This window comes from Urocampus carinirostris, chromosome 16, assembly GCF_059441175.1.
Source record: "Urocampus carinirostris isolate Australia breed hairy pipefish chromosome 16, RoL_Ucar_1.0, whole genome shotgun sequence".
In the NCBI taxonomy this organism is placed as follows: domain Eukaryota; kingdom Metazoa; phylum Chordata; class Actinopteri; order Syngnathiformes; family Syngnathidae; genus Urocampus; species Urocampus carinirostris.
This window is the reverse complement of record NC_142364.1, coordinates 3,067,967-3,095,490: the sequence shown is the minus strand read 5'-3', so window position 1 is coordinate 3,095,490 and position 27,524 is coordinate 3,067,967. Positions and strand designations below refer to the sequence as shown.

General features: G+C 36.8%; 1 protein-coding gene across 1 annotated transcript in view; it reads left to right on the top strand.

Moving 5' to 3' along the window:
- Positions 1 to 27,524, top strand: part of cntfr (ciliary neurotrophic factor receptor) — a 291,539-nt gene that overhangs the window by 50,947 nt on the left and 213,068 nt on the right. The window contains exon 2 of the mRNA XM_088319978.1: positions 603 to 649. The gene's annotated coding sequence lies outside the window, so the exon portion shown is untranslated. The remainder of the gene's footprint in view (positions 1 to 602; positions 650 to 27,524) is intronic.

Sequence of the window (27,524 nt, the reverse complement as noted above, 5' to 3'; positions counted from 1 at the left end):
TTATTCACATGTATTTTAGATGTTTGGATTTATTTTCTATCAATTGCTGGGATTTAACTATCAAAATATACCGTTTTAATTGTTCGACCAGAAAGAACCACACGGGGCGGACGTTTATTATTCCTAACAGCAGATCTAAGTGGAAACAGGAGACAGCCCCTATCCGAGTTGCCCAGGATCATTTATACATTTCAACAAACAAAGCAAAGACATCCTACTATTCCTCTATTGGCTATGTGTCATCTGCAGCTAAATTTAGCTTTCTCAAATTGGATATCTTCTCCCCGCATGATGGTGTGTCGGCTCCTCCCATGCGCGTGCCAAAGTAGTTGTTTTGTGTCCAAAAACCTCTGGTCGTCCTGCTTCAGCACACCCAGGCATCCTGTTATCAGAAATGTCCTAGACAAAACATCATTTCACACAGCCTGCCCTGACTTTTTATTGTACATTAAACTAAAGCACAGTCAGTGAATATCTTGATTGCATTAAACTGAATACATGTAACTTGTAGTCAATCGTATAAAATCCTTTATAGTCAAATGTATAAAATCCTTTAGCATGTTTGCATTTCTAAAGATATTTTTTTTATTTTTTCCCAACAGGAGGAAGAGGAGGAGGAGAATAGTGTTCAACTTTTTTCTTTTTCGAGGTAAGACTGCTGAAATGATTGGGTATAACACTGTGGTGTTAGTACTATGATAATTACACATATGTATATTCATAGAATAATTGATTGTCATGAACCGGAACAGGATCAGGACCCAAATGCATGACGTTTCTCACACAAGCCTTTTATATTACGGGAAATGGGGAATCGTGCACGTTAGGCAGCGGTCTGGCGTGCAATGATAGGAAGCCAGAGGCTGACCAGATTGATACCAATTGCCCGAGCAGTAATCGGACAGATGGGGTCGATACCGGGACAGACAAGATTGATATCAAAACAGCTTATTGAAAATAAACAGGACAAACTAGACGGGAACGAAACTGGAAACTGATATTAAACAACGGGACAGACAGGATTGATATAAAAACGGGATATCGAAAATAAACGGTACTAACTAGACGGGAACGAAATTGGAAACCGATATTGAACAGGACAAACTAGACGGGACCAAAACTGGAAACTGATATTAAACAACGGGACGGACAGGATTGATATAAAAACGGGATATCGAAAATAAACGGTACAAACTAGACGGGAACGAAACTGGAAACCGATATTAAACAGGACAAAATAAACGGGAACGATACTGGACAGGAAATACCAACAGGAAACCGGACCGAGTATCTACTGAGCTACTTGTTTATGAATAAACACATAAATAATCATTATTATTCCCCAAATTTGATCAAATTGTAGTTGTTGTTGCTTTTCCGTTTTTGGCTTCTGTCAATTGAAGTCTTATACATCCTTTCAGAAAAAAATAATATAGATATAGATAAATGAATATAGATCAATAGATGTATAAATATAGATATTTACATCATTGTATTGTATTCATATGTAATAAAAGCATCTCTAGCTAGCGAGCTTGCTACCCGTCAGTCTAACTATCTAACTAGATAATGTTGCTGAATATTATGTATCTATTTAGCTAGATCTAGCTAGCTTGATAGCTACCTGTCAATCTAACAATCTAACTAGATAATCTCGCTGAATAGTATGTATCTGTTTAGCTATATCTAGCTCGCTTGCTACCTGACAGTCTAACAATCTAACTAGATAATCTCGCTGAATAGTATTTATCTATTTAGCTATATCTAGCTCGCTAGCTGCCTGTCAGTCTAACAATCTAACTAGATAATCTCGTTGAATAGTATGTATCTATTTAGCTATATCTAGCTGGCTAGCTACCTGTCAGTCTAACAATCTAACTAGATAATCCCGCTGAATGGTATGTATCTATTTAGCTATATCTAGCTCGCTAGCTACCTGACAGTCTAACAATCTAACTAGATAATCTCCCTGAATAGTATGTATCTATTTAGCTATATCTAGCTAGCTAGCTACCTCTCAGTCTAACAATCTAAAAATATAATCTCGCTGACCAGTATGTATCTAATTAGCTATATCTAGCTCGCTAGCTACCTCTCAGTCTAACAATCTAACTAGATATTCTCGCTGAATAGTATGTATCTATTTAGCTAGATCTAGCTAGCTTGCTAGTTACCTGTCAATCTAACTATATAATCTCGCTGACCAGTATGTATCTATTTAGCTATATCTAGCTCGCTAGCTACCTCTCAGTCTAACAATCTAACTAGATATTCTCGCTGAATAGTATGTATCTATTTAGCTAGATCTAGCTAGCTTGCTAGTTACCTGTCAATCTAACTATATAATCTCGCTGACCAGTATGTATCTATTTAGCTATATCTAGCTCGATAGCTACCTGTCAGTCTAACAATCTAACCAGATCATCTCGCTGAATAGTATGTATCTATTTAGCTATATCTAGCTAGCTATCAAGGTATTTATCAATCCATTAAGCTATCTAATTGTCTAGCTCTACTTGAATTAGTATTTATTGTTTTCTTGCTGTATTTTTCCTTGTTAAATCTATTTTATTTTGGAAAATCCTACAAAAAAAGCCATAAATGATGAAAGCAAACGAAGAAAGTGAGCGTAAAGGATTTGTGCGGTCGTGTCGGTCGTCCGTCTGTGGTCGGATTTAGTCGCCGTGGCGACAGCGCGGTGTCTCAGTGGTGCGGCTCGACGTGTCGACAAGGTAGGCGACTGCGGGTCTTTGCTAATGACGCCGGATAGCGTTAGGGCTCAAGACTCTAGGGCACAGGTGTCAAACAGGCGGCACGCAGGCCAGATCAGGCCCGATAAGGGATTGAATCCGGCCCGCCAGACAACACTCAGAGAAGCGCAAGAGAAAAACAAGCTGCAGGTTGAAATATGTCAACTTGATGTTGCCAAAGCCAGATGCCTTGAACAAAGACACACTGTACTTGTATTTTTTCTCTCTCTTTCTTTCTTTCTTTCTTTCTTTCTTTCTTTCTTTCTTTCTTTCTTTCTTTCTTTTTTTTTTCTTTCTTTCTTTTTTTCTTTCTTTCTTTTTTTCTTTCTTTCTTTTTTTCTTTCTTTCTTTCTTTTTTTCTTTCTTTCTTTCTTTTTTTCTTTCTTTCTTTTTTTCTTTCTTTCCTTCTTTCTTTCTTTCTTTCTTTCTTTCTTTCTTTCTTTTTTTCTTTCTTTTTTTCTTTCTTTTTTTCTTTCTTTTTTTCTTTCTTTTTTTCTTTCTTTTTTTCTTTCTTTCTTTCTTTCTTTCTTTCTTTCTTTCTTTTTTTCTTTTTTTCTTTTTTTCTTTCTTTCTTTCTTTCTTTCTTTCTTTCTTTCTTTCTTTCTTTCTTTCTTTCTTTCTTTCTTTCTTTTTTTCTTTTTTTCTTTTTTTCTTTCTTTCTTTTTTTCTTTTTTTCTTTCTTTCTTTTTTTCTTTCTTTCTTTCTTTCTTTCTTTCTTTCTTTCTTTCTTTCTTTCTTTCTTTCTTTCTTTTTTTCTTTTTTTCTTTCTTTCTTTTTTTCTTTTTTTCTTTCTTTCTTTTTTTCTTTTTTTCTTTTTTTTTTCTTTCTTTTTTTCTTTCTTTTTTTCTTTTTTTTTTTTTCTTTCTTTTTTTCTTTATTTCTTTCTTTTTTTCTTTCTTTTTTTCTTTCTTTTTTTCTTTCTTTCTTTCTTTTTTTCTTTCTTTTTTTCTTTCTTTTTTTCTTTCTTTTTTTCTTTCTTTTTTTCTTTTTTTCTTTCTTTTTTTCTTTCTTTTTTTCTTTCTTTTTTTCTTTCTTTTTTTCTTTCTTTCTTTTTTTCTTTCTTTTTTTCTTTCTTTTTTTCTTTCTTTTTTTCTTTTTTTCTTTCTTTTTTTCTTTCTTTCTTTCTTTCTTTCTTTTTTCTTTTCCACCCCTTTTCTCCCACTATGTCTCTGTCTCTTTCACTCTCTGTGTCTTTTTAACTTCATTTTTTCCTTTTCGTTCTCGCTTCCTACCCTTCGCTCTTTCTTTTCTCCTTTCTCTCCTTCTGTCTTTCTATTTCTCTTTTGTTTCTCCCGCTCTCTCCCTCTCTCTTTTTCTTTCTTTGTCCTGCCCTCTCTCTTTTTTCCTGCCTCTTTCTCTTATTTTTTTTTGTCTCTTTCTTTTTCTTTAATCTACTAGTCCGGCCCCCGACAGAATGTTTGTTCTATCGTGTGGCCCCCGAGTTAAAATGAGTTTGAAACCCCTGCTCTAGGGTGACGTGAAAAGGCTACGTTTGGGTCCGCCCTTATTTGCTGACTATCATTAATCAACCAGAGAACATTGAGGAGTTGATTGAAATCTTTAGCTTCTTTCGAACATGAAATTTAACAGCATATTAAATGTTTGTCCAATTTTTTTATTCATGATGTATCATATAAATTATTTCATTTATTTAGAATCTATGTATTATTTATTTCATTACTATTTTTATATCGTACATTATTTTCTAAATCACCATCTTCATTTATATTTATTTAATCACTGTATTCATATTTTTCGGATTTTATTTATTTTGTTACTATCTCCATATTTTTCATCGATTTTCAGTGATTTATATAATACTATCTTGATTTATTTTTGTATTTATATTTCGCTCTATTTTTATCTTCATTTTTATCGATCACAACTTTATTTATAATATGACTACCTTTGTAATTATTTGTTTTATTACTTATATCATATATATAATTTATGAATACATTTTTTAATGTATTATTTTTTTTTATGTATTATAAGATTGTGTATAAAAATATGTGTTGTATATATATATATATATACAGACTGCTGTCACAGTCTTGTTCCATGGACAGACTGAGGAGATCATTTCTTCCTCATGCCATGAGGCTCTTGAACTCCCCCCGGGAGATTAAAAGCCCACATTAAACCCCACCACATTTGCATATAAACCCATTTTTATGACACTGTGTATTTTCCTAGCACTATTTAAATACTCTCCATAGCAAAATGTTATATTGGGTATTTTTGTATTCTATATCTTTATTTTATTATTTCATTTTTCATCACAAGGATACTGCTAGAAGTGTGAATTTCCCTACGGGGATGAATAAATTATCTATCTCTCTATCTCTATCTCTGTATCGCTGTTTCTCGAGACATCCATCTCTCTATATCTCTCTCCAGACCACTATCTCTACATCTATCTCTCTATACCTATCTAGACATCTATCTCTATATCTCTCTCTATATCTATCTAGACATCTATCTCTATATCTCTCTCTATATCTATCTAGACATCTATTGCTATATCTCTCACTATATCTATCTAGACATCTATCCCTATATCTCTTTATATATCTATCTAGACATCTATCTATCTATTTAGACATCAATCTCTATATATCTCTATATCTATCTAGACACCTATCTCTATATCTCTCTATATCTAGACATCAATCTCTATATATCACTATATCGAGACACCAATCTCTATTTATCACTATATCTATCTAGACACCTATTGCTATTTCTCTCTCTATATCTATCTAGACATATATCGCTATCTCTCTCTCTATATCTATCTAGACATCTATCGCTATCTCTCTCTATATATCTATCCATCTCGACACCTCTCTCTATATCTATCTAGCCATGCATTTTTATAGCTCTCTCTATATCTAGACATCTATCTCTATATGTATCTCTATATATCTATATCTATCTAGACACCTATTTCTATATCTAGACATCAATCTCTATATATCACTATATCTATCTAGACACCAATCTCCATATATCACTATATCTATCTAGACACCTATCGCTATCTCTCTCTATATATCTATCTAAACATCTATCTCTATATCTATCTATCTCAATACCTCTCTCTATATCTATCAAGCCATGCATCTCTATAGCTCTCTCTATATCTAGACATCTATATCTATATCTCTCTCTATAACTATCTAGACATCTATCTCTAATATTGCTAACTCTGTATTTATTTGTTTTGTGACTAACTTAATAATAATTACGTTTTGATTTATTTACTACGTTTTATTGATTTTTTTGTTGTTGCAATTCTATTCGCATTTTTTTCCAACACAAAATAATAGTTTTGGTCTTCTGGTTAAATCCTCATAAAAGTTTAATTGTGAAAGTTTTTTTGCCAGCGGTGTAACTTTTTGTTTTTACGGCCGACGGTGAAAAGCAAGCGGGCGATAAATATTATAGAAGACATTTTCTGGCCTTTCTTTTCGCATAATTTACAACTCATTTGCATATCCGCGGACATTCTTCTTCTTCTTCTTTTGGCGATCCGTCTGCTTTGAAAAGGTTATTGTCTAAAGTTTACCGGGATCGCGTCTATTTTGGGAAAAATGGACAAAGCGGATTTTTCATCCTCATCCGATACCGACGATACTCGAATCGAATTGGGGGGGAGTAAAACATGTGATTTGCAGGGCACACATTTATCATTTTGTTGTTTTTCTAATTAATAAATGATTCTTCATAACTTTTATTTTTACTGTATTCATATTTTCAAGGTTTTGATATATTATTATTTAGATCAACTTTCTTTGTTTGACAAACTATTTTTTGAAAAAATATAATGCATTTAAAAATATATAGGTTAAAATAAATTTGCTATTGTTTGTTTATTCATTTTCAATTGTATCAGTTGTTTTTTTTGTTTTGTTTTTTGATACATTTATTTCATTTTGTTTATTTGTACGTTTTCATACTTCGTTATTCTCGATGACAAAATAAAATGCATGAAATAAGAGTAAAGGAGACAATTCATTAATTATAAGTATATATAAATAAATATATTTATTTTGTTGTTTTCAGTTTTTGAAAAAAATATATTAGAAAAAATAAATTCAAGAATTTAAGGAATTAAAATAAATACATTAAATACATCCAAAGAAAACATATTGATAAAAATATTAGAATTATTATTACAACCTATTTTATATGCATTAATAAAATATGAAATAAATATTTCATGAAATAAAATACATTATTAAATAAATAAGAAAATGATCAGAATAAAATAAAAATACTCATTTAAATTATTATAATAATGTATTTGATAAATGGTAATTCATTATCAAAATATTTAGTAAATATTTATTAAAATAATAATGTTAAATATATGTTTAAAAAATGATAATTAAAATACTAGTAAAATTTGTAAAATGATCAAATGATTATAATCATCATTTTTTAATTTGATATATTTGACAAATTGTCACTGTTGTATATTGAATATTCAAATGTATGATATTAAATATTGTGAATGAATATTTTACTAAATAAATGCAAATAAAATAATAATAAACCTTGAATATCCATATAAATATTGAAACGCTTATCATTTAGTTCAATGTACTTCTTTGCATTTTTTCCAATATGTTTATTTTATTATTTTAAATGAAAAATATATTTTTAAAACATTAACATAAATGAATATGTATAAAATAAATACATATATAATTGATGTAGCGTCACTTACTATTTCACGCATTTTATTTTGTCATCGAAAATAACAAAGTATAAAAACGTACGAATAAATCATATGAAATAAATGTATGAAATAAAAAATAAAAATACAATTGAAAATGAATAAACAAACGAGAGTAGATTTATTCGAATCTATATATTTTTCAATTTTTTTAGATTTTTTCCAAATAAACTATCTTGATCTAAATCAGAGGTGTCGAACATGCGGCCCGCGGGCAACGCTCAGAGAAGCGCAAGAGAAAGAGAGCTGTAGGTTGAAATAGGTCCACTTGATGTTGCCAAAGCTAGCTGCCTCTCACAAACCCTTCACTTGTATTTCTCTCTCTCTAATTTCTCTTTCTCTCTCTTCCTCCATTTTCTCTCTCTTTCTCTATCTCTCTCTGTCTCTGTTCCTTTTTGTCTCTTTCTCGCTCTGTCTTTTTACCTTCTTTTGCGCTCTCTTCATTTTTTCCTTTACTCTCTTTCTCTTTCTCTCTTGCTTTCCCCTTTCTCTCTTTCTCTCCTTCTCTCCTCTTTTTCTCTTTCTATTTCTCGTTGGATTTCGTTCTTTCACTTTCTTTCCCCCTCTCACTATTTCTGTTTTCATCCTTTGTTTCTCACGCTCGCTTTCTCTTTTTTGTCCCACCTTCTCTGCCTTTCTCTCCCTATCTTTCTCTTATTTCTTTCTCTTTTTTTCTTTCTCTCTAATCTACTAAACCGGCCCCTGAGAGAATGTTTGTTCTATCGTGTGGCCCCCGAGCTTAAATGAGTTTGACACCCCTGATCTAAATAATAATGAGATAAAGAAGGTAAGCTAGCATTGCATAGCATCCTTCATTCCTGGCTATCTCTCTCTAACACGAAATTAAACAATATCCTAAATGAATAAAAACACTACAATTAGAAATTGTGAGATGTTGTCCCCAGTTTCCCTTATGAAAAATAATATTTTGCACGAAGCACGGCGGCGAACCCGTTCGGGGGTCGCGGGGGCCGCAGCTGCCTCGGTACGTTTTACGACTCCCTCGTCGGCCATCTCGATTTGGCCTGGTCGGCGGTGAGCTTGGGGTGGTGGGTGGGGGGGAAGTCTTCTTCTGGGGGGTTCGGGGGGTCGTGCCTGTCCGCGTCCTCGTCTGATGACATAGCAGGGGTCGGAGGTTGACGTCACTGACGCTTGGACTGAAAACCGAGATCAACTGAGACTGAGAGAGTGAGCAAAAGAGAGTGAGTAATGGTGAGGAAAAAGATGGCGAGGGAGAGCAAGATAGATAGAGAGAGAGAGAGCAATAGAGTGAGCAAAATGGAGAGAACGAGCATCGGAGTTTGCAATATCGAGAGAAGGAGCAAAAGAGAGAAAGCAATAGATTGAGCAATATAGAGAGAACGCGCAATAGAGAAAGAGAGAGCAATAAAGTGAGTAATATAGAGAAAACATGCAATAGAGTGAGCAATATAGAGGGAATGAGCAATAGAGAGAGAGAGTGAGCAATACAGAGTGAGCGAGCAATAGAGAGAGGGAGAGCAATAGAATGAGCAATAGAGAGAGAGAGAGTGAGCAATACAGAGTGAGCGAGCAATAGAGAGAGAGAGAGAGAGCAATAGAGTGAGAGAGAGAGAGCAATTTTTGTTCTCCTTTTTGTCTTTTGCTCTGTGTCATTCTTTCTCTCTCTCTCTCTTGATCGTTTTATCTGCCATATGATCTTCCTTCTGTCTCTATCATTCGCTTCCTTTCCCATTTATTATTTCCTCTCTTTGATATTTCTTTCTGTTATTCTCTCTATCGTTCTGTCATTCTCACTTATCAATCTCTCATTTTCTTTCTTTCGATCATTGTCTATCTCTCTCTCTTTCTCTCTGTCCTGTCTCTCATTTTATTCCCATCTCCCACTCATTTTATCTCATTTTTTTTCCAGTTTCTTTGTCAAACATTTGTCATTGTATCTCTCTTTCTTTCTCTTTCTCTTTCTCTTTCTATCTCTCTTACACTCTCGTTCTATTCTCTTTCTCTCGTTCTATTCTCCTTCTCTCTCGTTCTATTCTCATTCTCTCTCTCTCTCTCGTTCTATGCTCTCTCTTCTATGCTCTCTCTCTCTCGTTCTATTCTCATTCTCTCTCTCTCTCTCTCGTTCTATTCTCATTCTCTCTCGCTCTCTTTCTTTCTTGGGTCTACTTCCAATTAATTATTTTCTCTCTTTAATTCTTTGCTATTCCCTTTCTCTTCCATTCCTTTCTCTCTCATTTCTCCCTGTTATTTTCTCTATCGTTCTGTCATTCTCGTTTATCAATCTATCATTTTCTTTCTTTTGATCATCGTCTATCGCTCTCTCTTCCTCTCCGTCCCGTCTCTCATTTTATCCCTATTGATTCTCTCTCCTACTCGTTTTATCTCATTTTTTTCCAGTTTCTTTGTCAAATATTTGTCATTGTATCCCTCTCTTTCTCTTTCTTTCTTTCTTTCTTTCTTTCTCTTTCTCTCGTTCTATTCTCGTTCTCTCTCTCTCGTTCTATTCTCGTTCTCTTGCTTTCTCTCTCTCGTTCTATTTTCATTCTCTCTCTCTTTTGTTCTTTGGTCTACTTCCAATTTATTATTTTCTCTCTTTCTTTGTTATTCCCTTTCTCTTCCATTCATTTCTCTCTCATTTCTCACTCTGTTATTCTCTCTATTGTTCTGTCATTCTCACTTATAAATCTCTTATTTCTTTCTTTCGATCATTGTCTATCTCTCTCTCTTTCTCTCTGTCCTGTCTCTCATTTTATTCCTATCTCCCACTCATTTTATCTCATTTTTTTTCCAGTTTCTTTGTCAAACATTTGTCATTGTATCTCTCTTTCTTTCTCTTTCTCTTTCTCTTTCTCTCTCTCACACTCTCATTCTATTCTCCTTCTCTCTTGTTCTATTCTCATTCTCTCTCTCTTTCTCTCTCTCTCGTTCTATGCTCTCTCTCTCGTTCTATTCTCATTCTCTCTCGCTCTCTCTCTCTCTCTCGCTCTCTCTCATTCTATTCTCATTCTCTCTTGCTCTCTTTTGTTCTTCGGTCTACTTCAAATTTATTACTTTCTCTCTTTGATATTTCTTTGTTATTCCCTTTCTCTCTCATTTCTCCCTCTGTTATTCTCTCTATCGTTCTGTCTTTTTCACTTATCATCCTCTCATTTTCTTTCTTTTGATCGTCTATCTCTCTCTCTTTCTCTCCGTCCCGTCTCTCATTTTATCCCTATCTCCCACTCATTTTATCTCATTTTCTTCCAGTTTCTTTGTCAAACATTCATTATTCTCTCTCTCTTTCTTACTCTCACACATTCCCTTTCTCTCAAATAAGGCCACTCGCCTGACCACTCCCTTGCCACAGCCCCCAGCCTCTCTTAGCAAGGTCTCTAATTGCAATCAATTAGGAAACTTCAGAAGGCTGAAACCGGATCTGTGACCGGGGGCATCCGCTGAGAGAGCGAGAGAGAGAGATGGCCAAAAAACCAGAGAGCGAAAGAGTGCGAGAGCGAAGGAGGGATGAGCTCATGGTAATAACCTGATTGATGCGGCCACAGCATCTGCGAGTCACATCGTTTTTCACGGCGGGCTATCGATCGGCCGCAACCTTCTCCTTTTAGCTACCGTGCATCGCTAAGCTAATCGGGCGCAACAGGGAAAGATTTGCCATTCTAAAAAAAAAACAAAAAAAAAAAACTGAAAATGCAACAGTGCTGAAGGAGAGGAGACAACAAAATGTGCAGCTTGGTCTTGAAACGGCAAAATATGTTATTGTTTTTTCTCCTGAGTCTTAATTATCGTGAATTCCGGACTATAGAGCGCACCTGATTATAAGCCGCACCCACCACATTTTAAGAGGAAAACCGATTTTGTACTTACACAAGCCGCACCTGTATATAAGCCGCACATTTAAACATGTAACACAAACACGAAATTAACCCAAACCCGACTTCAAGTCCCGCGATTGAAACTAAATGTCCTTCTCATTAAATCACAGCCGGCAAAATGAACGGAAAATGATACCGGTACTTAAGGTTTGATGCAGACCCGCACAGTCCGGGTCTCGTTGGAAGTAATCCAAGGAAAAAAGTGTATATCTTCAAAGGTAAGGGGGGGGGGAAATATATCAGATGAACACATTTACTCACGCAACTCCTTTTTCTTTAACCAACTTTTTACCCCCTCTTCTTTCCTTGTCTGTCCCTCACCTTTAGCGGTCCCCACTTAAACTCGGCACCCCGCGTTTGTTCCGCCCCTCATTTTTCGTTCACCCGTGCGAAACATATCAGAATAAGTGTCTAAAATAAATACAAATAAATACATTAACAAAATATACAGTTGCAAATACATATTATACATGGGTTACACATATTTACAAAATAAGACGGTACACCGAGAGAGTTTTCAAAGCTTTAATAATAATAATATAGCTTTGACAGGGCAGTTAATGGTAGCAACACTCGAGCGCCAATAGCGGCTGTTAGAAAAATGACATAAATTGGGCGCAGGGTTTAAATTTAGGAAAAAAAAGTAGCGGCTTATAGTCCAGAATTTACGGTACATGTTTCTCCCGGAGTGTCACTTTCTCCCACTGTCCACTATGTTGATATCAATGACAATAAAGACAATTCTAAATTGGATCATATGCATTCGAAATCTCCAAACGTGACGGGGTCGGCAAGCTTGTTAAAGAGCGAGGGAGATAGAACGAGAGAGGTAAAAGGAGAGAAAGAAGGACTGAGAGAGTGCAAAATGTTAAAGAGAGAGAGAGAATAAGAGAGAAAATGGAAAGAAGAATCAAGGGAGAGGGCAAGCATTATAAAGATTGAGACGGAGCTGGAGGGAGAAAAAGAGCCAGAGAAAGAGAAAACATGAGAGACAGAGAGAGAATGTGGGACAGGGATAGGAAGAGATGGATAGATAAAGAGGTGGAGATGGAGAGGGAGAGAGAGAGAGAGAGAAAGAAAGACAGATACATGGAGAGGGAGATTAATAGAGATGGATAAAGAGAGAAAGGGAGGAAGATAGATAGATGGAGAGGGACACCAAGATAGATGGAAGAATAGAGAGAGGGAGAGAGAGAGAGAAAGACAGATGGAGAGAGGGAGTGAGAGAGAAAGAAAAGGAGAAAGAGAGATAAAGACAAATGGAGAAAGAGAGTGAGAGAGAAAGGAAGGGGGGAAGAGAGATAAAGACCGATGGAGTGAAAGAGAAATAAAGGGATAAAGGCAAATGGAAAAATAGAGAAAGGGAGAGCGAGAGAGAGGAAGATAAAAAGAAAAGGAGGAAGAGAGAAAGAAAAAAGGAGATGGATCGAGGGGGAGATAAAGACAGACTGAGAAAAAGACAAAGGGAGGGAGAAGGAAATCAAGAGAAAAGGGGAGAGAGGGAGAGACAGATGAAGAAGGAGAACAAGATCGAGAGAGAATAAAAAAGTGAAAGAGATAATCTTATAGAAATACAGAGAAAGAGAGAGATTGTTAAAGGGATAGATCTAAATAGAAAATGTTTAAAGAAGATAGGAGAGTGTACCATTTTCAGAAAGAGATAGAAAGAATAGATACATATAAAAGGAGAAGAAAACATTTTTTTTCTTTCACACGAATGGAAAGTGGGGACAAGACTACCACCACCAAACCATCTCCGTTCGGCGGGCCAGTGTCGGCACAAGGGCCGCATTTTGACCCCCCTTCAGTCCAGGGCAGGGCTGTCAAACTCATTTTAACTCGGGGGGCCACACGATAGAACAAACATTCTGTCGGGGGCCGGACTAGTAGATTAAAGAGAAAGAAAAAGAGGGATAAAGAAATAAGAGAAAGAGAGGGAAAATGAGAGAGGGCGGGACGAAGAAAGAAAAAGAGAGAGAGCGTGAGAAACAAAAGATAAAAAGGCGTGAGAGAGGGGGAAAAGAAAGGAAGAGGAAGAAAGAAATCCAAAGAGAAAAAGAAAGACAGAAGGAGAGAAAAGAGAAAAGAAAGCGCAAAGGGTATGAAGAGAGAAAGAGAAAAGAGAGAAAAGGGAAAAAGGAAGTTAGAGCAAAAGAGCTTAAAAGACACAGAGAGAGAAAGAGACAAAGAGCAACAAAGGAAGAGAAAAAGAGAGACACAGAGTGAAAGAGACAGACAGAGTGTGAGAAAAGGGGTGGAAAAGAAAGAGAAAGAGAGAGAGAGAAATAAATACAAGTAGTGTCTTTGTTCGAGGCACCTTTCTTTGGCAACCTCAAGTTGACATATTTCAACCTGCAGCTTGTTTTTCTCTTGCGCTTCTCTGAGTGTTGTCTCGCGGGCCGGATTCAATCCCTTAGCGGGCCTGATCTGGCCCGCGGGCCGCCTCTTTGACACCCCTGGTCTAGGGTTTCACGTTCGTGTCGGGGCCCAAAAAGCTTTTTGATCTCCCCTGTGACAAAAAGCAAAAAGCGTGCCACGGAAAGAAAGATGGCGGGATCGGACGATCGATATTTAGACGTCAGGACGGAGCCGGGGAACAGGACACCCGAGCTTGCTCATTTCCAGAGAGAAAGGATGCTAATTTTTGTGCAATGCTAGCTTACCTTCTTTATCTATTATCCCCACATGCCGACATTTCTTGTGTAAATACCGTGTAAATCATAACTATAACCCTATCCTTCTTGTTTTATAACCTTATCTTCTCTGTTCCTTTATCTTCTTGGCTCATACCTCACTGTGAATGTGTAAAACTGGAGTGTCATGCCCAATTTCGTTGTCACAATATGTTAACCCATTTTGCAACAATGACAATAAAGGGATATTCTATTCTATTCTATTTTTTTCTATTATTATTTTAAATAAAGATAGTTTCTTTGAAAATAATCTAATGAAATTTAAAAACGTATAGATTCGAATAAATTTGCTCTTGTTTGTTTATTCACTTTCAATTGTATTTATTTCTTTATTTTTATTTTTGATACATTTATTTCATTTTATTTATTTTTACGTTTTTATTCTTCGTTATTTTGGATGAGACACTACATCAATTATAGATATATATATTTATTTTATACATATTCATTTGTTTTAATGTTTTTAAAACATATTTTTTTATTTTAAAAAAATTAAATAAACATATTGAAATAAATGCAAAGAATCAACATATTGAGAAAATATTATAATTATTATCATAATGTATTTAATTTATATTACTAAACTATTAAAATGTTAAATATTTCATGAAATAAAATGTTATTAAATACATGAGGAAATGATGAGGGTTAAAATAAAATTCATCATCAAAATACTTAATACATATTTAATAAAATATTGAATATTAATGTTAAACATGTTTAAAGAACAAAAATTAAGATACTAATAAAATTTGTGAAATGATCAATAATTTGATATATTTTATATTTCATTTTATTTATTTGCAAGTTATTTTCGATGACAAAATAAAAAGCATGGAATAGTAAGAGACGCTACATCGATTATATATTTATTTATTTTATACATATTCATTTATGTTAATGTTTTAAAAATATATATTTTTATTTAAAAAGTAAAAAAAACGTATTGAAATAAGCGCAAAAAATCATCATATTGATAAAAATATTATAATATTATCATAATGTATTTAATTTATTAAAAATGTTTTGAAATAAATGCAAATAATCAACATATTGATAAAAAATTTTGCTGTGGGAAATGGCAATGCTAGGTTTTGTTTTTGTTTTTTACAGAAAAAACAACACTCATTGTTGAAAAAGATGCTAACGTTTTAAGCTAAAGACGAGGCTAATTATTATGTGTACAAGAACTCTATGCTAACTTTCCATGAAGACGCTAGTTTTCAATGATGAAATACTCGTTTCTCAAATTCTTGTCGTAGAAATCGGAGATGCAAATTTTATTTTTATAAAAAAAAACAACACTCTTCGTCGTTGTTGAAAGAGATGCTAACTTTTTAAGCTAACGACGAGGCTCAATTATTGTGTTTAGAAGAACTCTGCTAACTTTCCATAAAGATGCTAGTTTTCAATGCTGAAATACTCGTTTCTCAAATTTTCGCCATAGAAAACGGCGATGCTAGTTTTTTTTTTTTTTAACTTTTATTTTTTTTTTACAAAAAAACAACAACACCCATAGTCGTCGTTGAAAAAGATGCTAACTTTTTAAGCTAAAGACGGGGCTCATTTTTGTCTGTAGACAAACTATGCTAGTTTTCCGTGAATATTGTTTCTATCCTAAAAAACACCAGACAACAACGCTTATTGTAATTGTTAAAAAAAAAGATAGCTTTTTTAGCTACAAACGTATTATTTTGTGTGTGAAGACAACAGTGCTAGCTTTTTATGGATAAGACACAGGTTTTTCTATAGTTTTTGTCGTAGAAAGCAGTGATGCTAGTTTTTTAGTGAAAAAACAGGTCAATGCTAATCATAATTGTCGAAGGAGATGCTAGCTGTCTGCGCAAAAGGCAAAGCTAATTTTTGTGAGAAGACGACAATGCTAGCTTTCCATAAATATTCCTGGTCGGTCGATATAGACTCTACAGTTTTTTTTTTTTTGTCGGTGATGCTATTTTTTTTAGTGAAAAAAGAGAACAACGCTAATCAAAATTGTCGAAGAAGATGCTAGCAGTCCGCGCAAAAGGCAAAGCTAATTTTTTTGCGAACACAACCATGCTAGCTTTCTATAAATAAGACTCATTTGTTGATATAGACTCTTCAGAGTTTTTGTTGTAGAAAACGGTGATGCTAATTTTTTGTGAAAAATGATGAAGACGCTGATCATAATTGTTGAAGAAAATGCTAGCTGTACACACAAAAGGCAAAGCTAATTTTTGTGAGAAGACACAAATGCTAGCTTTCCATAACTAAGACTGGTCTGTCGATATAGACTCTAAAGAGTTGTTGTCGTAGAAAACGGTGATGCTAACATTTTAGTGAAAAAAGGACAACGCTAGTCATAATTCTTGAAGAAGCTAGCTGTGAGCACAAAAGGCAAAGCTAATTTTTGTGAGAAGACGACAATGCTAGCTTTCCATAAATATTCCTGGTCAGTCGATATAGACTCTACAGAGTTTTTTTTTCCGTAGAAAACGGTGATGCTAGTTTTTTAGTGAAAAAACAGGTCAATGCTAAACATAATTGTTGAAAAAGATGCTAGCTGTACGCACAAAAGGCAAGGCTAATTTTTGTGAGAAGACACAAATGCTAGCTTTCTATAAATAAGACTGGTCTGTCGATATAGACTCTACAAAATTTTTGTCGTAGAAAACAGTGATGCTAGTTTTTTAGTGAAAAAAGAGAACGACACTAATCATAATTGTCGAAGGAGATGCTAGCTGTACGTACAAAAGGCAAAGCTAGTTTTTGTGAGAGAACGACAATGTTAGCTTTCTCTAAATAAGACTGGTTTGTCGATATAGTCTCGACAGAGTTTTTCTTTGTTATAGAAAACGATGATGCTAGTTTTTAAGCAAAAAATATAAAGACGCTAATCATAATTGTCGAAGAAGATGCTAGCTGTACGCGTAAAAGGCAAAGCTATTTTTTTAAGAAGACGACAATGCTAGCTTTCTATAAATAAGACTGGTCTGTCGATATAGACTCTACAGAGTTTTTTTTTCGTAGAAAACGGTGATGCTAGTTTTTTAGTGAAAAAACAGGTCAATGCTAAACATAATTGTTGAAAAATATGCTAGCTGTACGCACAAAAGGCAAGGCTAATTTTTGTGAGAAGACGACAATGCTAGCTTTCCATAAATAAGACTGTTCTTTTCATATGGACTCTACATGCTAGTTTTTAAGCGAAAAATATAAAGACGCTAATCGTAATTGCCGAAAAAGATGCTAGCTGTCCGCACAAAAGGCAAAGCTAATTTTTGGAAGAAGACGACAATGCTAGCTTTCTATAAATAAGACTGGTTTGTCGATATAGACTCTACAGAGTTGTTGTTGTAGAAAACGGTGATGCTAAGATTTTATTGAAAAAAGGACTACGCTAATCATAATTGTCGAAGAAGATGCTAGCTCTGCGCACAAAAGGCAAAGCTAATTTTTGTGAGAAGCCGCCAATGTTAGCTTTCCATTTTTGTCGATATATGGACTGTATTTTCTGAGTGTGATGCTAGTTTTTTTGTGAAAAAAAGAGAACAACGCTAATCAAAATTGTCGAAGAAGATGCTAGCTGTCCGCGCAAAAGGCAAGGCTAATTTTTGTGAAAAGACGACAATGCTAGCTTTTTAAAAATAAGACTGGTTTGTCAATATAGAGTCTACAGAGTTGTTGTTGTAAAAAACGGTGATGCTAGTTTTTTAGTGAAAAATGATCACAACGCTAATCAAAATTGTCGAAGAAGATGCTAGCATTCCGCGCAAAAGGCAAAGCTGATTTTTGTGAGAAACCGCCAATGCTAGCTTTCCATTTTTGTCGATATATAGACCCTATTTTCTTTGTTATAGAAAACGGTGATGCTTGTTTTTAGTGAAAAATGATGACGACGCTAATCATAATTGTCGAAGAAAATGCTAGCTGTACGCACAAAAGGCAAAGCTAATTTTTGTGAGAAGACGACAATGCTAGCTTTTTATAAATAAGACTGGTTTGTCGATATAGACTGTACAAAGTTGTTGTCGCAGAAAACATGATGCTAGTTTTTTTGTGAAAAAAGGACAATGCTAACCATAATTGTCAAAGAAGATGCTAGCATTCCGCGCAAAAGGCAAAGCTAGTTTTTGTGAGAAACCGCCAATGCTAGCTTTCCATTTTTGTCGATGTATGGACCCTATTTTCTTTGTTATAGAAAACGGTGATGCTAGTTTTTTTGTGAAAAATGATCACGACGCTGATCAAAGATGTCGAAGAAGATGCTAGCATTCCGCACAAAAGGCAAAGCTAGTTTTTGTGACAAACCGCCAATGCTAGCTTTCCATTTTTGTCGATATATAAACCCTATTTTCTTTGTTATAGAAAACGTTTTTTTGGTGAAAAAAGAACGCTAATCAAAATTGTCGAAGAAGATGCTAGCTGTCCGCGCCAAAGGCAAGGCTAATGCTAGCCTTGCGAAAGTCTCTAAAGAAAGACAAGTTTCCAGAGTTTTTGTTGCATTCGGAGCGCTTTGATTTAAGAAAAGCGAAACATGAAAGGAATCCAAGCGGAAGACCTGAAAAGAATATTTCAACTTTGATGACCTCCATAATGGCGTAAATGATTCATCTTTCTCCTCCCGTCTCTCTATTTTTATACCTTTTGTCTTTTTTTCCCCGATCGCCGCCCTGACATATTTTTCATATCTTTCATCCAGTCCGAGACACCCGAGGGTGAAACATAAATAAGAAATTGCAATTAAAGGGTAAATGTAAATCTGCATTTTTTATAGCGCTTTTCAAGTCACTGAAGACCTCCCGAAGCGCTTTACAATGTGCTTCACACTTTCCCGTTCACACACACACTCACACACCGATGGGGAGTCGTCCTCCAAACATTTTGAGGATAATCAAGATGGTAAATGGTAAAAAGTCTGCATTTCTATAGCACTTTTCAAGTCAATGAAAACCTTCCAAAACGCTTTACAATCTGCTTCACACTTACCCATCCACACACACACTAACACACCACTAGGGAGTCGTCTTCCAAATGTTTTGAGGATCATCAAGATGCTAAACGGTAAATGGTAAATATAACTCTGCTTTTCTATAGTGCTTTTCAAGTCACTGAAGACCTCCCAAAGCGCTTTACAATGTGCTTCACACTTTCCCGTTCACACACACACTTACACACCGATGGGGAGTCGTCTTCCAAACGTTTTGAGGATAATCAAGATGCTAAATGGTAAATGTTCTGCATTTCTATAGTGCTTTTCAAGTCACTGAAGACCTCCCGAAGCGCTTTATAATGTGCTTCACACTCACCCATTCACACACACACACTCACACCACTAGGGAGTCGTCCTCCAAATGTTTTGATGATAATCAAGATGCTAAATGGTAAATGGTAAATATAACTTTGCTTTTCTATAGTGCTTTTCAAGTCACTGAAGACCTCCCAAAACGCTTTACAATCTGCTTCACACTTACCCATTCACACACACTCACGCCAACATATAACACAGAGGAGCCGGGAATCGAACCTGCGACCTCTTTATCCCAAGATGATCTCTATCTCTACCTCTATCTCTATCTACCGCAATCTCTCTATCTCTCCATCTCTCTATCTCCCTATCTAGACATCTCTCTATCTATCTATCTCTCTCTATCTATCTAGACATCTCTCTATCCATCTATCTCTCTATCTTTACCTCTATCTCTCTCTCTACCTATATTTCTATATCTACCTCTATCTCTATCTCTACCTCTATCTCTTTATCTCTCTATCTAGACATCTCTCTATCCATCTCTCTATCTCTATCTAGACATCTCTCTATCTATCTATCTATCTCTATCTATCTAGACATCTCTCTATCCATCTATCTCTCTATCTTTACCTCTATCTCTCTCTCTCTACCTATATTTCTATATCTACCTCTATCTCTACCTCTATCTCTTTATCTCTCTATCTAGACATCTCTCTATCCATCTCTCTAGCTCTATCTAGACATCTATCTATCTATCTCTATCTCTCTAGACATCTCTCTATCCGTCTATCTCTATATATTTACCTCTATCTCTATCTGTACCTATATCTCTATATCTACCTCTATCTCTACCTCTATATCTATCTATCTATCTTGACAGCTCTTTATCTTTACTTCTATCTCTATATCTACCTCTATCTCTATCTCTCTATCTCTATCTCTATTTATCTCTCTATCTCTATCTCTATTTATCTCTCTATCCATCTAGACATCTCTCTCTCTATCTCTATCTAGACATCTCTCTATCCGTCTATCTCTCTATCTTGACTTCTATCTCTACCTATATCTCTGTATTTACCTCTATCTCTACCTCTATCTCTATATCTACCTCTATCTCAACATCTCTTTATCTCTATTTATCCCTCTATCCATCTATACATCTGTCTCTCTCTCTATCTATCTAGACATCTCTCTATCTCTACCTATATCTCTATCTGTCTCTCACTATCTATCTATCTCTCTAGAGATCTCTATCTCTATTTAGATCTCTATCCATCTATCTATCTATATCTATATCTATCAATTAGACCTAGAATAAGCAAAAACGTTCAGCCAGTTGGATACGTTTTTTATTTTTTGATTTTGAAGTAACAAAAACAAAGAGAAAAAAAACCTCTGTCTTGAAAATAAAATGAACAGATGAACATAATCCCAATTCAATCACTAGTGAGATAGGGTTAGGGAGTTCCCTATTTCCCCGATTCTATTTCAAGAACCCTCCACGTAAACAAAGCGGTCTTTGATGAGGATTGACCTCGGAGCTTCGATACGACGGAAATACCTGAGTTTGTTGAGCGTCTCTTTGACGCTCCGCCACTCGGACGGAGGACTGAGGACGCTTTATGACACGAGACGAAACCAAGACGGGGCGGAGGACAGGACGGCCATTGATGCTCCCTGGCCCGCCTCTCGTCTCGCTCCGGTCTCGTCGCTTTCGAATCTCTGCTCCGAGCCGATTGAGTGTCTTTTTAGAGCAGGGGTCTCAAACCCGCAGGCCGGGAGCCAATCGCGGCCCCCGGGATGACTGTTTGAGGCCTCTCCCTTAATAGGAAAGTTTAAAGAGACAGTGTGTATCAACAGATCACTAATGCAATTGAAAATGAGTGCTAAAAATCACTTGGTGACCATAAAGCATCAGTTTTCTGATCTTTTTTTTGGACTAACTTTTTATGGAGAAGGAAACAATAAAGGAAGGAAGGAAGGAAGTAGGTGATGGAGGAAGCAAGCAAAGGAGGGGAAGGAAGAAAAGAGGAAGGAATATATGAGATTGAAAGGAAGAGAACGATGAAGGGAGGAAGAAAAGGAAGGAAGAAAAAGAGCAGAAGGAAGAAAATATAAAGGAATGAAGGGAGATGGGAATTAATAAGAATAGAAAAAAAGAAGGGGAGGGAGCAAGAAAAGAGGAAGGAATATATGAGACTGAAAGAAAGAAAAAGATGAAAGGCGGAAGAAAAGGAAGGAAGAAAAAAGAGCAGAAGAGATGGGAAGTTATAAGAATGGAAAAAAGAAGGGAGGGTGGAAGAAAAGATGAAGGAATATATGAGACTGAAAGGAAGAGAAAGGAGGAAGAAAACATAGCAGAATGAAGAAAATATAAAGGAAGGAATGAAGAAATGAGAATGGAAAAAGAAGGGAGGAAGAAAGAAAAGAGAAAGCAAGATAAGAGAATAGAAGGAATATAAGAAAATGGAAGGAAGGAAGGAAGGAATGAAAAACAATGGCAAAATGAAGAAAAGAGGGAGGAAGATAAGAGAATAGAAGGAATATAAGAAGACTCAAAAACTGAGAAAGGATGGAAGGAAGAAAGGGAGATGGGAAGAAATGAGAATGGAAAAAAGAAGGGAGGAAGAAAGATAAGATAATAGAAGGAAGATAAGAGAATGGAAGGAAGCAAGGAATAAAAAATAATGGCAAAATGAAGAAAAGAGGGAAGAGAAAGGACGGAAGACACGAAAAACTAAAAAAGGATTAAAGAAGGAAAGAAAATAAAACAGAAGGGAAAAAAATCAGGAAAAAAGACAGAAAATAAGAGAAAAAAGACAGAAGAAATCAAAAATAGAAAAAAAGTCAGAAGACAGAAAAGTAAGCGAAGAAAACACTAAAAAGAGAAAAAAATCAAACCTAGAAAAAAAGACAGAAGAAGACAGAAACCTGACCTAAACTGACTCTCTGATTCGCGGATTTTGTTTTAAAGATGTAAACTGGGCTTGGATGCAAGTAAATACAGTAGGGAGAATATCTCCATGAAGAGAAATTCAGTGCCCTCGCCACTCTAACTGCGTTCACTTGTACTTTGTAACTAAAATCAAACACAACGTAACCAATTATAATTAATTATCCATTACTTTTCTCGTACCCCGTTTTCTCCGGTGCACAATATTTCCCACTGCAAGTCTTTTTTGAGTCATCCTCCGACCAGAAAGTACTCCACGTTCCCTCGAAGGTTTTTCTATTCTTTAACAGTTTCCTGCGGGAAAATATTTTGCAGTCGTCAACTCGTCCTTCAGTCCCAGTTGGTCTCCGAGGGCCTTCAACATTTCTATTGCTATTTTTTACAGAGTGGAGAGACCTCTGTGTACTTTTTGGAGGTTGTAGTAACAGAAAAAAACCCATAGAGCTGCATAACTGTTTGAAAAAAATAAGGAAATACAGTCATCCCTCGCTATAACGGGGTTCGCTTTTCACTGTCTCGCTGCTTCATGGATTCGGATTGGCTGTAAAGCATTAGCAGAACATTTTGCTCATCTCTTCTTATGTTTTTTCTTTATTTTATTTTTTCTATTTGACTAGAAAAAAGGTATTAATAATGACCAGCTCGGTGGCCTCGGGGGTAGGGCGCCCGCCCTGAGACTGGGAGGTTACTGGTTCAAGCCTCGGCCGAGTCATACCTAAGACTTCCTCCCTTGGCGCTCGGCATTAGAAATAGGGCATTAAAAATAGGGTAATATGCAAATGTGGGGATGGGGTTTCATGTGGGCTTTTACTCCCTCGGGTGGAGTTAAAGAGCCTCATGGCATGAGGAAGAAATGAGGGGGATATGTCACTAGTATGTATATATATATATATATATATATATATATATATATATATATATATATAGTTTAAGTTTTCACTTGTGTTAAGAATTGTGTTTTTTTTTACATTAGTAATAATAAGAAAGAAAAAAGGAAAAATGAGTCAAAATAAGCAAAATTATCTTATAAAAAAAGATAGTTTTTCTTATTACTCCTTAGCTTGAAAGTAAATATTTCTTAAATAAGATAAAATATGCTTGGCACACCATTTTGCTCATTTATAGTTTATTATTTTATGACATCAGTATGTCCCTGTATTTACTCATCTTCATTCATGCAACTCCTCTTTCCACGATGCTTTCAACGTACGTTTACGTTTTGGAGCGTCATCAATTTGGTTAGCTTCTTTTGAATCTTTCTTCTCAGGGCTGAGGTTTTGGCTTGATTCCTAACCACGTTTCCATTTTTTTTTGTTTACTGTCTACTTTGGAAATGCACGACCTTATAACGCTCGGGAAAGTCCGGAGGCTGGGAGTTGTTCGATGCAGGCCTCTGATTGGCTGCAGAGTATGCAAATTGCCAAACGAACCGAAATTGCGAAATTTCCAAACCGAACGAAGATTTCGAAATCGGAATAAAGCAAACGTTCGATCTGAAAAAATAAATAAATAAATAACAAATTGCCGGCCACTCGGGAAGAGACGTTGCATAAGTTGTACACCCGACGTAAAAGACGGACGCCCCGGCAATATTGTCTTCCACCCACAAAGTAAGAAAACAGTGGAACCTCGGTTTTCGAACGACTCTCGGTTCGAACAAATCGGTTCTCGACCAAACATTTCGAGAAATTCCTGCTTCGCTTTTCGTTCAAAAAATCGGAGTTCGAACGCCGGTACGCTAGGGGCGACGCTGAGCGGCGTACGAGTGTAGATTGCCCCCACCCCTCGTGAAGAACTGTTGTCACGGCAACGCGCACTCCTTTTCTGTTTTCGTTTTTCAAAAGCGGTGAAGGGAGTGTTTTAACCCCTAATTATGCCTCGGAAGAAGCTTGGTGCAAGCAGCAAAGTTGCTACAGGTGAAAAAAGAGGAGTAGTGCGTACAACTATTGCATTTAAGAAAGAAATAATAGCCAAATATGAAGAAGGTGTGCGAGTTTCCCTTCTTTCAGGAATACAGCATGGCTTCTGCCGACCGGTAATAAATCCTATTCATAAATGTTTTCTTTATCCTTTAACCGCTCACCACTTGTTGTGGAGACCCGGGTGCTAAATGACGTGTAAACGACCTGATTTTTTTTTATTTTTACACCTTCATGTCAGCGTAATCGTTGGTACAGAAGATTACGCTAACGCGAACGTACGATTAGCCTGGGTTAGCTTTACGTTAAATATTCAAAGTAAACATTCAGGGTGTTGGAACGGATTAAAACAATTTTACATTACTTTTAATGGAAAAAAACCGCTTCGGTGATCGTACAAATCGGTTTTCGTACAAAGAAATGGAACAGATTATGGCCGAGAACCGAGGTTCCACCGTACATAATAAAATAAAATATAATAAGAGGCAGCACGGCGGTGCAGTGGTTAGCGCGTGTGCGGCACAGTTCTGAGGTCGTGGGAACCTCCTGAGTGGGTTCAAATCCAGCTACCGGCCTTGCTGTGCGGAGTTTGTATGTTCTCCCCGTGCTTGCGTGGGTTTCCTCCGGGCACTCCGGTTTCCTCCCACATTCCAAAAACATGCATTTCAGGTGAATTGGCCGGTCCAAATTGTCCCTAGGTGTGACTGAGCGAGTGAGTTGTCTGTCCCTATGTGCCCTGCGATTGGCTGGCAACCAGTCCAGGGTGTCCCCTGCCCACTGCCTGGAGATGGCTGGGATGGGCTCCAGCACCCCCGCGACCCTAATGAGGATAAGCGGTACGGCTAATGAGATGAGATGAGATAATAAGCAGAGAATTTTTTATAATTTAAGTGTAATTTTTATTCTTATATTTTGATACAAGCACAAATAAAACGCACCCTGCATTTCAACTAAACCAAGCGCACCCAAAATCCTGAATATGAATAAATCAATCCTTGCCGACAGCGAACGAAACGAAAGGTATCTCCGGGTTCTTTCCTCGACTTTAAATGAGTGGAGCTACCTTGAGTAGCGCCGGCGGGGGAGTTAAAAGTTGATAAGAGGGGCAAAACAATTAAAGCCGAGACTATCGACCGCCGAGACCACTTAAGTGGGAGACGGGGAAGAGGACTGCTCCTGCATGGATATCAGCTGAGAACAAAACAAAGGTGTCCAGGCTGACGGAGTGGCAGCTCATCCTTGAAATCCTCCTACGGACGTCCCTAGACTCTTGCGCCAATTGTCTGCCTCCTTCTTTCTGGTCTCTTCTTTTTTTCTCCTGCACCTTTCTTGGAATTGAGTCACTGGGGTCCAAAATAGGACAACGGAGAAAGTAAGGAGGCCCATATGGCTTTCATAAGTCTTCTTGGAGAAGGTCAACTACTAGTTTTGTGCCTCAATCTTTTTGGTTCCTTCTTGGTTCCTTCAACAACTCTTCTTGACTAAAGTGAAAAGGCCCAAAAGACTTTCCTCACTTCCAATATTTCGACTCATTCTATTGGGTCTCTTCTTGGCCTCCAAATCTCTCTCACTTTTCTTGGTGGACCTCGAGAGGAAAGTGAGAAGATCCAAATGGGGCCTCCTGAAGCTTGAAGTGGTTCCTGAGGACTTTTATCTAATCGTAATATCTGCCTCCTTCTTTTTGGTCTCTTCTTTTTCCCCTGCACCTGTCTTGGAATTGGGTCACTGGGGTCCAAAATATGACAAGGGAGAAAGTGAGGAGGCCCTTATGGCTTTCATAGGAGTCTTCTTGGAGAAGGTCATCTGCCAGTTTTGTGCCTCAATCTTTTTGGTCCCTTCTTGGTTCCTTCAACATCTGTTACTCTTCTTGACTAAAGTGAGAAGGCCCAAATGGATTTCAAAGGAGACTCCTTAAGCTTGATGGGCTTCCAAAAGACTTTACCCACTTCGAATATTTTGACTCGTTCTATTGGGTCCCTTCTTGGCCTCCGAATCTCTCTCACTCTTCTTGGTGGACCTCTAGAGGAAAGTGAGAAGATTCAAATGTATTTTAAAGGAGGCTTTTTGGCCCGTGGTACCTGCATACCTTGCTCTCTCTTTTTCGTGGACCTCTGGAGGTGCTGACAATCCTGATTTCCAGCTAATGACCAAAACCGCTCAAAATTAGGCTGTTTGGAATTTGACATGGTTCCAAACATCTACTATTTTCTTTCCCTTTCTTTTGGTCCCTTTTGTCCCCATAGCTCTCTCAATGTTCTTGGTTTGGACCTCTAGGGGTAAGAGAGAAGACCTAAATATCCATTAAAGTATGCTTCCTGGAGCATGAATTTTCCAACAGGTTCTTGTTGGTCTTTTCTTGGCTCCCTGACCTGTCTTGCTCTTCTTCGTAGAACTCCAGAGGCATCAAATTTTCTGATATCCAAACAAAAACCTTCCAGAGAAGAAGCTGATCCTTGAAATCCCCCTCTAGACGTTCCTCAAACACTGGCCCAAATGTTCTGCCTCATTCTTTTTGGTCTGTTAACCCCAGCTCTCATTTTTCCTGGCGGACCTCCAAGGGTTCTAATGTTTCCGATCTCCAACCAAAGACCTTCTGGTGACAATGAAGAAACGGATCCTTAAAATCTTCCTCTAGCGACAATATTCTGCCTCTGGGTTTTTTTTTTGGTCCCCCCCACACATCTCCGGCCATGGAGTGGCCTGCACTTAAAGAGAGAAAGTGAAAAAACCCAGACGTCTTTGAAAGGAGGCTTACCGGGGCTTGAAGTGGTTCCTAAGGACTCTCGTCGAGCGCCAAGGATCAATCATCTGGCTGTAAATGGATCCGTGACATGGACGGGATTTCTTGCTCTTCCGTGCTTGACTTTAGTGCTTCGGGTCTGTTTTCTTTTCTGTAAGGCACACCAGAGAAGGGAGAAGATGCCACTTGCCGACAATTTATAGGCGTTTAAGCCGTTTATATCCAGCTCTTTTTGGGACTATTTCGGAGCTAATGACAGCTTTTTGTCGTGCAAAACAAAGAATAATGGCATCGATGGAGGAGGGCGGGGGGGGGCGTAATTCTTACTGTTTAACTGTTCATCACCTAATACAGATAAGTATTTCATTACAAACATACCGTATTGTCCGCACTATAAGGCGCACCGGGTTATAGGGCGCACCCTGAAAAAATAGTTTTTGGTCCTATATTTTCCATACATAAGGCGCACCGGATTATAAGGCGCTACAATGGGAACATGAAGAAAACAGTCAGATAGTTCAGTCCAACTGATTACCCCCTTAACATTCCCAAAGCTTGCAAAGAAGCAAATACGTGTCGTAGACACGTGCAGAGGCGGTGTCCGTACGATGTCACTCAAATGCATCGTTCCAAATATCGTTCGG